Source organism: Hylaeus volcanicus, chromosome 5, assembly GCF_026283585.1.
Source record: "Hylaeus volcanicus isolate JK05 chromosome 5, UHH_iyHylVolc1.0_haploid, whole genome shotgun sequence".
Taxonomy (NCBI): Eukaryota; Metazoa; Arthropoda; class Insecta; order Hymenoptera; family Colletidae; genus Hylaeus; species Hylaeus volcanicus.
This window is the reverse complement of record NC_071980.1, coordinates 14,507,927-14,521,014: the sequence shown is the minus strand read 5'-3', so window position 1 is coordinate 14,521,014 and position 13,088 is coordinate 14,507,927. Positions and strand designations below refer to the sequence as shown.

Below are 13,088 nucleotides of genomic sequence, written 5' to 3'. Positions count from 1 at the left end.
GTCTTTTGCTTGAAACTTCCAATGTTTTTACAGCCTTCACGTTCTCCTCCAAATTCTTTCCGAACAGCCACTCGTCTGCCGTTGCAGACTTCAACGTCTCTCGCATTGATGCGTCCATATTTTTTAAAATCAAGCTTCTACGAATAAACGTTTCTTCATTTAATAAATCTGAAAGAATTCGTAACACGTCACCAATTATTTCTATCATATCAATTCTTTCTTTAACTGACAAGTTAAGAACGATTCCCATTAGCTTAGTCATTCTTGCTAAACTGGCCGTCATTCGCTCTTGCTTTTCCATGATACGTGAATCTCTTTTCACTACTACATCTTGCAGACTAGCTCTGACTACAAGATGTAACTGTGGCGGATCTACGAACAGACAGTTTTCTGCTGGAGAAAAGTTTTTCAACAAGATTTTTCGTTCCTCTGACGGCAGGCCCTTTTGAATAACTTCTTTTATTCGAATCGCTAAATCTTTGTGTATTGCCGGAGCTAAGACTCGGCCCGGCATAAGTCGATCTCCCATAATCTGTAATACTTCCGATTCGAGAGCCACTTCCACCGTATCAAGCATTGCGACCTATTCCGTCGGTACTGCAGGAACTGCTGTAGCTGCATCTGTGATAGTGGTTGCCACTTGAACCAACTTTTCAGGTGAATCAACTAGCAAAGATGATTCCCCAATCACATCATCTCCAAAATAGACAGAACTTTCCAGGTGAATCAACTAGCAAAGATGATTCCCCAATCACATCATCTCCAAAATAGATAGAACTTTCCAGGTAAATCAACTAGCAAAGATGATTCCCCAATCACATCATCTCCAAAATAGACAGAACTTTCCAGGTAAATCAACTAGCAAAGATGATTCCCCAATCACATCATCTCCAAAATAGACAAAACTTTCCAGGTAAATCAACTAGCAAAGATGATTCCCCAATCACATCATCTCCAAAAGAGACAGAATTACTACTGTCATCCCTATCGTCAAATGAACAACTTGGCAGACGACTTTCTTTACTGCTCTTGTTCTCGTGTCCATAACCTTTGTTATCGACATCGTATAATATATATGATCGACATGCCTAACGCTTTTGTTTCGACTCGGGGAACGTTCATACTCCTGTCGATACTCACATCGTCTCATTGAATTCGATCTATGTAATCGACTCCTCTGATGACTTCCTAATGACACAATAATTTTAATCTCCTGAGGAAAACGCAAGACAATCTAGCAAGATTTTACTTGCACGAAAAACGAATCTCAATTATATTCATTTAGTTCGTTACATTAACGACAGAGCTGTCCTTGCAAGACATCATGTACGCCATTGATCATTTTCGATCACCATATTTAATATTTGTTTGTATATGTGTCATAACAAATATATTTCACATATTACTAGTCTGCAACTAGTAATATGTGAAATTACTTTCTGTGAGATCTGGTCAATTCTAACCTTTTATCACATACTTACCATATCTCCTAGATAGCACCGGACGTCCTATGGACGTCCATTTTATGTCCAGTTTACGTCCAAACGTCTGACGTCCGTTGTTGGACGTCCTTAGGACGTCCATGGGACGTAAATTTTGTACGTTCCAGGGACGTCCGGCCGGAAGTCCTGCGAACGTTCATGGGATCTAAATTCTGTACGTCCCAGGGACGTCCGCTCGGAACGTCCTACGAACGTCCATGGGATCTAAATTTTGTACGTCCCAGGGATGTCCGCTCTGAACTTTCTAGATTTAGGAAAAATACTTTTTTTTAAACAAAATAAATATTATTTATTAATATTCTTTATAATATAATATTTATTCAATATGTAGAACAGAATATTATTTTCCGAATATAAAATACACTATTTACAATTGTAAATTACTATTAATTAATTAATAGTAAACACTTAATAATAATTAATATTATTATCCCAGATAGCACCGGACGTCCCATGGACGTACAGAGAACGTACAGAAAACGTTCTGGGAATGTCCAGCACCGGATGTCCCATGGACGTACAGAAAACGTACAGAAAACATTCTGGGAATGTCCAGCACCGGACATTCCATGGACGTACATAAGACGTTCCTGTTCCTGTGCTATCTGGGTATACAATCATTATTTAATATTCGCAACAGAATATTTTTTTCCGTAGATAAAACACATATTTATCTAATATTCACAACAGAATATATGTTTGAACATGTAAAACAAAATGTTTATTCAATATTAGGAATACAATATTTTTTGTATATATAAGATGTGATATGTATGTAATATTTGGAACTATTCAGAATTACCTAGTACATTAATTCTTCTAACTTTTCAAAAAAAAGTTCAAGTCATTTAGACCAATTTCAAAAGAAAGAATTGTATTTTAAAAAGTATCCAAATATTAATGTGAGTCACTATATAAGTCTAAAATATGAATCGGTTTAGCAAAGTCGTTTATGGATAAGTGAGGAAGCAGGTTGCGGTTGTCGTTCGAAAATCGTGAGTTCGAATCCCGCCGGAGGTATAAAAAATTTGAAAAATTTGTTCGTCGTTTTTCATGGAATCCAGTTACAAGAAATAAATACAGTTAACTAAAATCTACCAACAAATAAAAGAAAATATATAAAATTAAAATTTAATTTTTTTTAAATCTCAATTTTAGAGAACATTCTAGGAATGTCCACATCGGACGTCCCAGGGACGTACATAGATGTCCACGTCGGACGTCCCAGGGACGTCCTGCGATGTAACTGGGACGTTCCAGGGACGTTCACAGGATGTTCACAGGATGTTCAGGGGACGTTTGGACGTTATCTGGACGTCCATAGGACGTTCCGAACGTCCAGTACCGGACGTCTTATGGACGTACATAAGACGTCCCTGTGCTATCTGGGCTGATATCCCGTTTCTTTTTTATAAACTTTTTCAATCTCTTTAACTGTTTTTTAATACTTTGAAGCTCTGACTCATCACGCGATGAACTCCTTGAACTCGATGAATGCCGTCTTTTACCCATTTTATAATCAATTTCAAATTTTCCAAATGTGATGCTATCGGCACGAAGAAGAAGAATGACAGGTTCAGGTGGGATCGTTCGAGACATTGAGTGGGAACAAAAAAGTTCCTAGAACTTTGAAATCGTGACGACATCGGTATAAAGTAGAAGATACTACATCTTGATCTCAAGGAAGAACCGCGAAGTACAATTTGTTATAATACACTAAAAGTTTCAAGTGTTGTTTAAGTTTAAATTAATTTTAAGCACTACAAAATCAAAATATAGCAATTAGATTCCGATTTATGTAAAGACTCGAATATTAATGTAATTAGTAGTAAGTAATAATATCGCCTTGGTCGTGTTACGAATGCAAAACATTTTGACAACATTTCACAAACGTTCAGTGCGGGGCTCCTGTTTCAGGAATTATTTATGCCAATGGGATGGCCATATGTTCAACTCGCTCTTAGCTTTTTGCGTGAATCTAGCCATAAATCCGGCATACGTAAAATGATAATCTTGTCCTGGTAGGATTTCATCCCGTTTGAATACACGACGCGCATTAATCAGTGGCTCAACTCTGCTGAGATAAAGAGTGATAAATTTTCGAAACCTTCGAGGTAAGATCGAATACAGGAATTAATTTGAGCATATTACGGATTATGCAAAGATTAATTGAACTTGGAGCAATAATTAAATTTTCTTCGAATATTACTTGCTACAATTAACATATACAGAGAAATATATAAGTAACAGAAAGATTATAGTTTGAAAAAACATATTTCTCATGTATATAAAATAGAAATAGCAAATCAAAATGTTGTACATGTGTAGAATAAAAAAATTCATATAATACTCAACTTTAATTGTGGTGTAGGATATGCATTATCAATATTAATAAACATATTAATATGCGTTATTGGAACTAGGCAGTCAAATTGTTTCAGAATGAAGTTTTCTTTGAGAATTAATTCTAAGGACACGAATGCAAGTGCAATCATCTCCTTCTACACAATGTGTGTATATATTTGTTGAGGACTGGTAAAAGACAAATTTTTTTCAGTTATACATAACTGTTCAAAATTACGCATTATAAATGGTCATTTTTAATAAGTCCTGTTGGCATGGTTGTGATTTAAAGAAGTAATTAAAAAAATCTGTAATTTTTGAATGAATCGCTGGCAAATGATAGCAAAACAAAGTTATTAAAACAGTAAGTTTGTTTGTCATTAAAAGAAAGAACTATTTTATTTTGTTTTCAAAAAGTACAGTTTCCAAGAAATGTTTTACAGGCTAAAATCTAAATTACAAATTTTAAAAATAATCGTGTCGAAGAAAATTTCGTATGTTTAGTTTTACAATTCAGATAATTGCAACATCAAAATGACATTATTGAAGATTGTATCCTTAATAAATCATGTGTAGACGATCTTTTAATATACTTTCAATATGTACGTATGAAACTAAAAATTTTCTTGCTTTTTAATACATATGACTATTGTGAAACAAGAAATATTTAACTTGCATTTATTTTCTTGAAATTGATTTGCAAAGACACCTTTATGTAGAATTAATTTAAATATCTATTTGTGAAAAAGGCTTCTTCATACGATGCATATTGAAGAAATTAATCAAAGTGTCCAAGTTACGTGGGACCACCCTGTTTATTAAATATATTGGTATATTAGGTTGTCCAGAAAGTTTGTGCCAATTAAACAAGTATAAGAGAATCAGTTACATTTTTTATAAGTTTACAATATACGTAATAAGATGACAAAATAGCTTTCCTTAATTTACTATAATTAAAAAGTTTTTTATATTTTTATAACGAAGTGCTAAGTTTCTGCGGACATATACTTAAGTACATATCGAAACGCCTATATTTTCACATGTTTTTTTAACTCATAATTATAATATTGTTAATATTTCGTATGTAAACCCCTATTTTTGATAACTGCAGCACACCTTCGCAGCTTCGTGAAGTTGGCACCCCCAAACGCAAATTTTGATAAAAATCAAATTGCATTTGTTTGTCCACGATTTGTCCATGTTTGTCCAACAAAAATTTTCATTTGTCCACCCCCCCCCCAAAAAAAATGATTAAAGCAAATTGTTTAGTCAGCACCCCCATGCAAATTTTTTTGCAAAAAAAATCATAGGACAATTTCTAAAAATGCATTTTATTGGTAACATATTGTAGTTTATACAATTGGAGTTGAACTTTTCGAAATAAAATTTTTTCATTGACTTTTGAGTTGTTAAAAATACGTAATTGTAAGGAACAAAATGTCGTGTTATTTTTTAAAACACAAAAAAAACAATAGAAATTTAAAAATCGCATAACAGCACATTAATGTTGAAACTTCAAGCTTTAAAACGCTTTTTTAATTTTATTTTTACGATGATTTTTCACCGACTTACAGCTATTGGAATATAGCCTAATTTTTAGGGTTTATAAAGTGTTCCCTATCTTTTTTGTACGACTTTATAATAAGTCTATTTATGTTATTTATATGTACAGTTATGTGTATAAATGTATAATATGCATAAAGCATATGTACAGTCACTTGTATTGTTATATGTATATATATAAAACATAATTTATTTTTTAAATTAATATTGTAGCCATGGTTAAGGATTCAAGGAAAAGAATTCTGGACAGACAAAGGTATACTGTGTCTAACATGGTTATACAGAGGATTGGGAATGGATAATTGTAACAGGAATTCAGAATGAACGGAATTATATAAAAGAGCATAATACAATTTCTCATTTTACAATATTTTAGAATTTTCAATCTTTGAAATAGAAGAATCATTCTGTACTCTCCCGCTCGTAATTGGCGTCCAGGTATTATCGCCGAACTCTCCTTGTCGAACAGGCGACCAAGAACATACTCCCGTCCTCTCCTTTATTTCTAACTGGGATGTCCACGAGTAGCTCTGTTCTCTCCCATTCGACAGGCGTCCAGGTATTATCGCCGAACTCTCCTTGTCGAATAGGCGACCAGGAACATACTCCCGTCCTCTCCCTTCTCCAGCAGGCGTCCAGGTATTATCGCCGAACTCTCCTGCCGGAGTCCCTAAGCCGAGTTCCGAGAGCGGCCGATAGTCTTACCTCGTCCTCTCTCCCGGAATGGCAAAATAGGCCGAATGCCTCTACGAGCCCTCAATTTATATCGCATGGTTGCTATCCGCGGCCGCGATTGTCAACAGTCGCGTCGTCAACCGCGCGGCGGCCTCCCTCCTATGTTCTAGAAGTTTCGTACGCTCCCTTTTCGTATTTCTTGAATTTTGTATGCTACAATATTATTAACATGTTACATAAAAACGGGGAAACATGAATAATTAAAATATAAATAAAATGTTGCAATGACCATTGCACAAACAATTTCTGCATTTTAATTGTTAACTTACATCCAACGGTATATACCACATACATATTCACCTTAATAATTATTACATTGATAAACATGATACGTAAGTGTAAGTAGCGATAATACATTTTGCTAATCTATGCATAACCTCTTCCTAAGGGTTACACAAACGAAAACTTTCATTGAAAAAACGAATAACGTTAGTGGTTCTGCGAAGACATAAATAATTAGCTATAAAATTGACAACACGAGGACAAATGACCCGCAACCGAGCGAATCGCTGCAACTTTTCCTTAATTGAAGTGTATCTTTTTTTTGAGAGGTGGACAAATGAAAATTGTGGTTGGACAAACGTGGACAAATCGCTTACAACCAAACTTCATTAAGAAACCTAAAAAAAATTTGCATGGGGGTGCTGACTAAAAATTTTTTTTTTAATCATTGTTTGGGGGGGGGGGGGGTGGACAAATGAAAATTTTTGTTGGACAAATCGTGGACAAACAAATGCAATTTGATTTTTATCAAAATTTGGATTTGGGGGTGCCAACTTCACGAAGCTCACCTTCGCGACATGGATTCGATAAGTCGAGCACATCTGTTAGCAGGTATCGAATTCCATGCTTCCTGTACAATAGTGTACAATTCATCCATATTTGTTGACTTTTGTTTCTGTACATGTTTGTCGACATCAATCCACAGCATCTCTATTGGATTCAGATCCGGAGATTGTGCTACCAACTTCATTACGCGAATATTATTCTCACTCAAAAATGTCTTGACGACTTTTGCTGAGTGTTTCGGATCATTATCCGCTTGATAGATCCATTCCTTTGGCATGCATTCTTCAGGGAATGGAAGCAATACATTGTTTACAGTATCAAAATACACGTATCGGTCCATGATTCCAGTTATCCGATGAATAGGACATGTACCTTTTACTGCCATAGCCCCCAAAATGAATACCGACCCACTACCACCTTTTACAGTCGGTTGAATGCAATTGTTATTAAATTCTTCTCCTTTGCGACGTCTCACGTATACTTTGCCATTAGATCGAAATCGATTAAATTTTGATTCATCTGTAAAAATTACTCTGGTCCATTGCTGGGGGATCGAGTCTAAATGTTCTTTCGCGAAAGCAATCCTAGCCCGAAGATTTTTTTCTGAAATGAACGGTTTCTTTCTGGCAACGCATCCGTATAATTGAAACTCATTAAGTCTTCGCTGAACAGTTTTAATACTTATTTTTTCATGAAGATCTGTTGATATTTCATCGTGGATGGCAATTGCAGTTTTGAATCTGTCCGCTTCAGATAATCGGTGAATCTTGCGATCAGTTCTTTGATCAGTTCTTTGATCAGTTTTTCGAGGTCTTGCTTTACGAGGAACATTGTCTGGTGTTCCATGATGCTTAATATGTTGTATAGCTTGATGACAAGCCATAACGGATATTTCTAATTTAGCGGAAATCTTTCGGTAGGACATTCCATCCTTCCGAAGCTGTTGTACTACATAGTCGCCGTTCTTCTGGCGTGTACTGGTAAATATTGTTCAAATTTTGCTTAGCTGTGGGAAACAAAAGCGTACGTAAGTAGTTGTCCGATACAAAACCGACAGACCAGAACAAAACATTTACAAAGTACTTATTTTCTCGAAATAAGTAAAAGTTCTACTGCAGATATCTACATCAAGGTTCAATACTCTTAGAAATAAAATGTTGATACGACTATCTGAGCTCTGTAGAAATAACTCAGGTTTTAAAGTTAAAATATAAAGTGTACGTAAGTATATGGCCGCCACTGTAGGTGCCATTTTGTTCGACAACCTTTCCACCTTTTAAGGGATGTATGCATATTATTTGTTTTCAACCACTTCGATATAATCAGACCTGCACCACCTACAAAAAATCGACATGGACTTTCCGGATAACCAAATAGATAAAAGACTATTCACAAATTAATGTATTGCTCAAATACCAACAACATTTCTCCAACAAACGTTTTTGAGATTCCCATGAAAAACTGTTACTCTGTTCTTGTCAGAGGTTGTAAAGAGGTATTCCATAGAGCTTGTTAAGAGGTATTCCATAGATCTAAAGTGAATGAACTAAATCTCGTAGAGCGGGAACGGTTAATTCGGCGTGTTTTGTTTTCACTAAAAAATAGCAGAAGAGGTCCGAGTGTCTAATACGCTTCGAAATCGAAAGAGAACCGTGTCCGGACTGCGTTCCAATTCGAGTGAAGTATCCGGTGAAGAGCATGCTCGAGCCGACCGGTAGCGAAGCGATTCACTCTCCAAGTGCATCGGAAGAGCACACTCGATCGAGTCGCTACATCGAATCGAGAGTTCTCCTCTCGACGCCTGACTGTCTGTTCAACCATTGCTGCAGCTCTGCTAGCGTTGCCAGCACCGGGACGTCGTCCTGCCAGGTCGACACGCCTCGCCCTGGGACGATTATCTTCAATTTCATCGCAACGATTGTCGGACTTGAATCGCAGTCGGCTTCATTAAGCTCGAGAAAGGATCACCTGTAGGAAATTGCAGGAAGGCGACGAGCGTGTAGCGTCGGCAATTAACGAGTCCATGGGAATGGAGATGGCTTGATTTACCAGCAGCTCCCTCGAAATCTCTTTCTTTGATTGGAGCACCTTTCAGGGCAAAAATCATCTTAACAAATTGGATTTGCGATTGCGATCCAGAACCTTCGGTTCAGAGGGACGTTAGGTTGCTTTGGTTTCGTGATTATTTCTGATGTATCAAGTGTAGAAATTAATTCTGCGTCTGTACATTCTGTCATTTGTAAATCTTATTCCAGTTTAAGTAGAAATATTTACTCGACATTTCGTTTTTAACCGACTCCGAAAAGGAGGAGGTTACTCAATTCGGGATGTATATATATATATATTTTTTTTTTACAAGTATGTATGCTTTTTTGGGACGTGTGACTGAGGGATAATGAAGAAGTTTACTCTAGAAAGGCACTTAATCAATTTTTAGACTCAATAGATGCTATAGTGGAAGATAAGAGAATGTGTTTTATTGAACAATTTTTAGCAGAAGCTTAATTTTTAGCAGAAGTTTGAAATGTTTTGATGAACTCAGGTATAGTAGCTGTTAAAACCACAGGAACGTTAGTTGGTTCGAATAACGAACTGTAATAATATAAAATATTTGAGACTTCCACAAGTAAGATTCTCTAATGATTCATCAGTATTATGGCTAACTATTTAAGGAAATAGGTTTAGGACTACGTTTTTTCAGTGATTTCCATGAATTTTTTAGCAATAAAGGAATGTACATAATTTAATGAAACTTCAAGAACATTTTATACATATATTCAAGTAAATATTCTAATTTTTTGGAAGTATTTCCTCGGAAAATATGGAAGATATCAGCTACCACCCTTGAAAGTCACTATCAAATGGAACTGTTTTGTGTACATTCTGGAAGCCACAATTTTCATCTGAAATCAATAGAGATTTAAATTTACTTTAAAGACATGTCTTTCTTTTATATGAACCTAAATTCCCTCCTAAAAAATTGAATATTACATGTTTAGAGATGTTTAAACGAAAGAGCATAATTTTTTGCCATTTTTGTATAACGTTTTTTCCAATAAAAAGATACTTTAAACAATACTGTTACTGCGAATGTAGGTTCTTATAGAAGAAAGACATGTCTTTAAAGTATATTTGAATCCCTATTGATTTCAGATAAAAACTGTGGCCTCCAGAATGTACGAAAAACAGTTACAGTTTAATGGTGATCTCCGATAGGTGGTGGCTGATATCTTCTATATTTTTAGAGCAAATACTTTCAAAAAATTACAATATTTATTTGAATATATGTATAAACTGTTCTCAAAGTTTCATTAAATGATATACATTCCTTTCTTGCTAAAAAATTTATGAAAGTCGCCAAAAAAACGTAGTTCAAAACCTATTTGCTCCCTTAAGGGGCTTGGAACATTAAAAAATGAAATAAATCACTTATTTTACCACTTTTTTTTACCATTTTTTTCACATTTTTTTTACCACTTCTAGTGCTCCAAATTCAATTTTCTTTGTGTAGAATTGTTCAGAATCGCTTAAATTTTAAACAAAAAAAAGTGATATTTTCATTTTTTGATGTTTCAAGCTCCTTAAAAGGTCAAATGATATACTGATATTGTAATTATGTATGTAACTAAGAACCGGTCGAATGCCTTATTTTGTTTGGTTCTACAAACAATCCTCTATATTCCATAAATGGTCAATGATAGATACACCAGTCAATATTTGTACAAAATCGAAATTATTGAAACAAAAAGTGACTTTTTTACTATTCATTTCTACATTTTTAGCACCATTTTTGTCAAATAAACAGATTGACAGAAAAATTTCATAAATGGTTCATTATAGGATTAAGTTATCAATTGTACAACTTTACGTTCTATTTTGTGTAGAAAAAATAAAATTTCTTTATACATCACCAACCCTAAATAATTTTACATTTCTTTAACAATTCCTTTAAAAATATGCTTTTTTTAATTACGTTCCTTATCCTGTTTCCGAGCATGACAGTATATACCAAGCAATATACAGTGTGTTTCGTTTATCTAGCAAAGTAAATATCTCGTGACGCACTGAAGTTATGAAAAAAATTTATTTATAAAAATTGTTCGGTTTGTAAAGTACAATCATATGATGTAATTTTTTTCGGGCCTGGAATAGTAGGGAGGGGGGATTTCAAAGTCAAAATAAGTTTTTTAAATGGAACTATATATTTTTTTTTTCATGGCCTGATAGCTTTTTTCGAAACGAATTCAACGGTATAACACATTATTTAATTTGCTGTTTACAAACGTTAGAAATTATATTATAAACTTGTAACGTTTTGAGTAGGTAATGGTAATCGGGTTGCCGTGGCTATTAGCTGTAACACTGTTGTCATTTGTTTTGATGAGTTATGATATTTGGCTCGAGTCTCATTTATTTTAGTTGAGAAAGTGCAATACTAGAGATTAGTTCTGTTCGGTGCTTTCGAAATTATTGATTTCCAAAAAATGTCCTTAACAATTCAGGAAAATGCCGAATTAATTCGTCTGCGTGGTGATAGATATTTATCCTATGCCGAAGTCCCTCGGGAACTTCATAGGCGGCATTCTTGTCAACAAATGCCAACAGTGTCAACAATAAGAAACATTGTTAATTTATTCAAACAATTTCTAATGATATAAACTATAAATATTGTATTCTTTATATACATATAATATTGAATAAATATTGTTTTCTATTGTATTCATTTTTTGATAACTTAAGATGCTTCAGGAGACATAAGAAGGTCGATCTTTGTTTACAGTGTTGCAGCTAACAGCCGCGGCAACCCGACCATTACCTACTCAAAACGTTCTTAATTTCTAACGTTTGTAAACAGCAAATTAAGTAATGTGATATACCGTTGAATTCGTTTCGAAAAAAGCTATTAGGCCATGAAAAAAAAAATATATATGGTGCATTTAAAAAACTTATTTTGACTTTGAAATACCCCCTCCCTACTATTCCAGGCCCAAAAAAAATTACATCATATGATTGTACCCTACAAACCGAACAATTTTTATAAACAAATTTTTTTCGTAACTTCAGTGCGTCACGAGATATTTACTTTGCTAGATAAACGAAACACACTGTACACAGTTTTATGTATAAATTCTCAATTAATTATAGGATGTATGCGCGGAGTAATGAAGTAGACGAGTTCATGGAGCTTTTCTTTGAATACAGGCTAATCTTAGCTTACCCATGCCCCCGTTTTCCATATAATCTTGCATGAATACCTGCAACAAAGAACGAAAAGCAACCGTGAATTTTCAATTCCTAAATTTATATTCACGCAGGACATAAGAATATATATGTATATGTGTTGAAAATATATGTATATATATATTCATTCTATAATGTGAGAAGGAAGATGTGTATGTGTATCATCGATGTAAATACGTAGACAGCGAAGAAACAGACCGCTGGCGCTGTACGAAAATTAGCTTTCAAGTAAACGTTCAACACTGTTCCACATTCAAAACTGTAACGCTAGCAATTATGAAGATTTCTTTCTCAAAATGTAACACAGCATTCTTGAAACCTGTATATTTAAAAAATGGAACAACAAAAATCTATTTGTAAAAAAATTGTACAGTGTACTCCCTTAATTTTTTATTGTAATACTCACACATACTCTGTGTTCAACGAGTATACTCGTCAACGCTTGCTTTTTGCGAAACAGTCTAGTTACACACACCTCGAAAGCTCGCGAGAGGTAACTGGTCAATTTTCTTAATATTCGATAGCCGGGAACCAAGAATTATCGCACCGATGCAAAGGCTGGCCAAGAAAGATGCTCAATTAGGATCCGGTGGTAGCGTCTGGGTCCGGACTCTTGTTCGATTTTATCGAGCAATTGTCTGGCTGAAACTGGTGCCACAGGTTCATTAGACGTGATAAAGGATGCCATGCGAGGAAATTACACGCCAACGACGGACGCGTAGACCAGTAATTAGTGCCAAAGTGCGGGCCGCTGGTTCGCTGACTTTCTTGTCACGTCACTTTCGGATTATGGCCGGGTCCTTCCCGCGACTTTCGCAATTAGGGCTGGACACATTGACTATAGGGTCACTTTATAGTTGGACAATTACTAGATATTCGAGCCACTCAGACGGAAGTTCAACCGTGTACTTATTC

The 13,088-nt window shown here is 35.0% G+C and overlaps 1 protein-coding gene across 1 annotated transcript in view; it reads right to left on the bottom strand.

Moving 5' to 3' along the window:
• The window catches only part of LOC128876487 (E3 ubiquitin-protein ligase MIB1-like), a 605,287-nt gene that overhangs the window by 381,247 nt on the left and 210,952 nt on the right, over positions 1-13,088 (bottom strand). Inside the window, exon 3 of the mRNA XM_054122907.1 lies at positions 12,151-12,187. The gene's annotated coding sequence lies outside the window, so the exon portion shown is untranslated. The remainder of the gene's footprint in view (positions 1-12,150; positions 12,188-13,088) is intronic.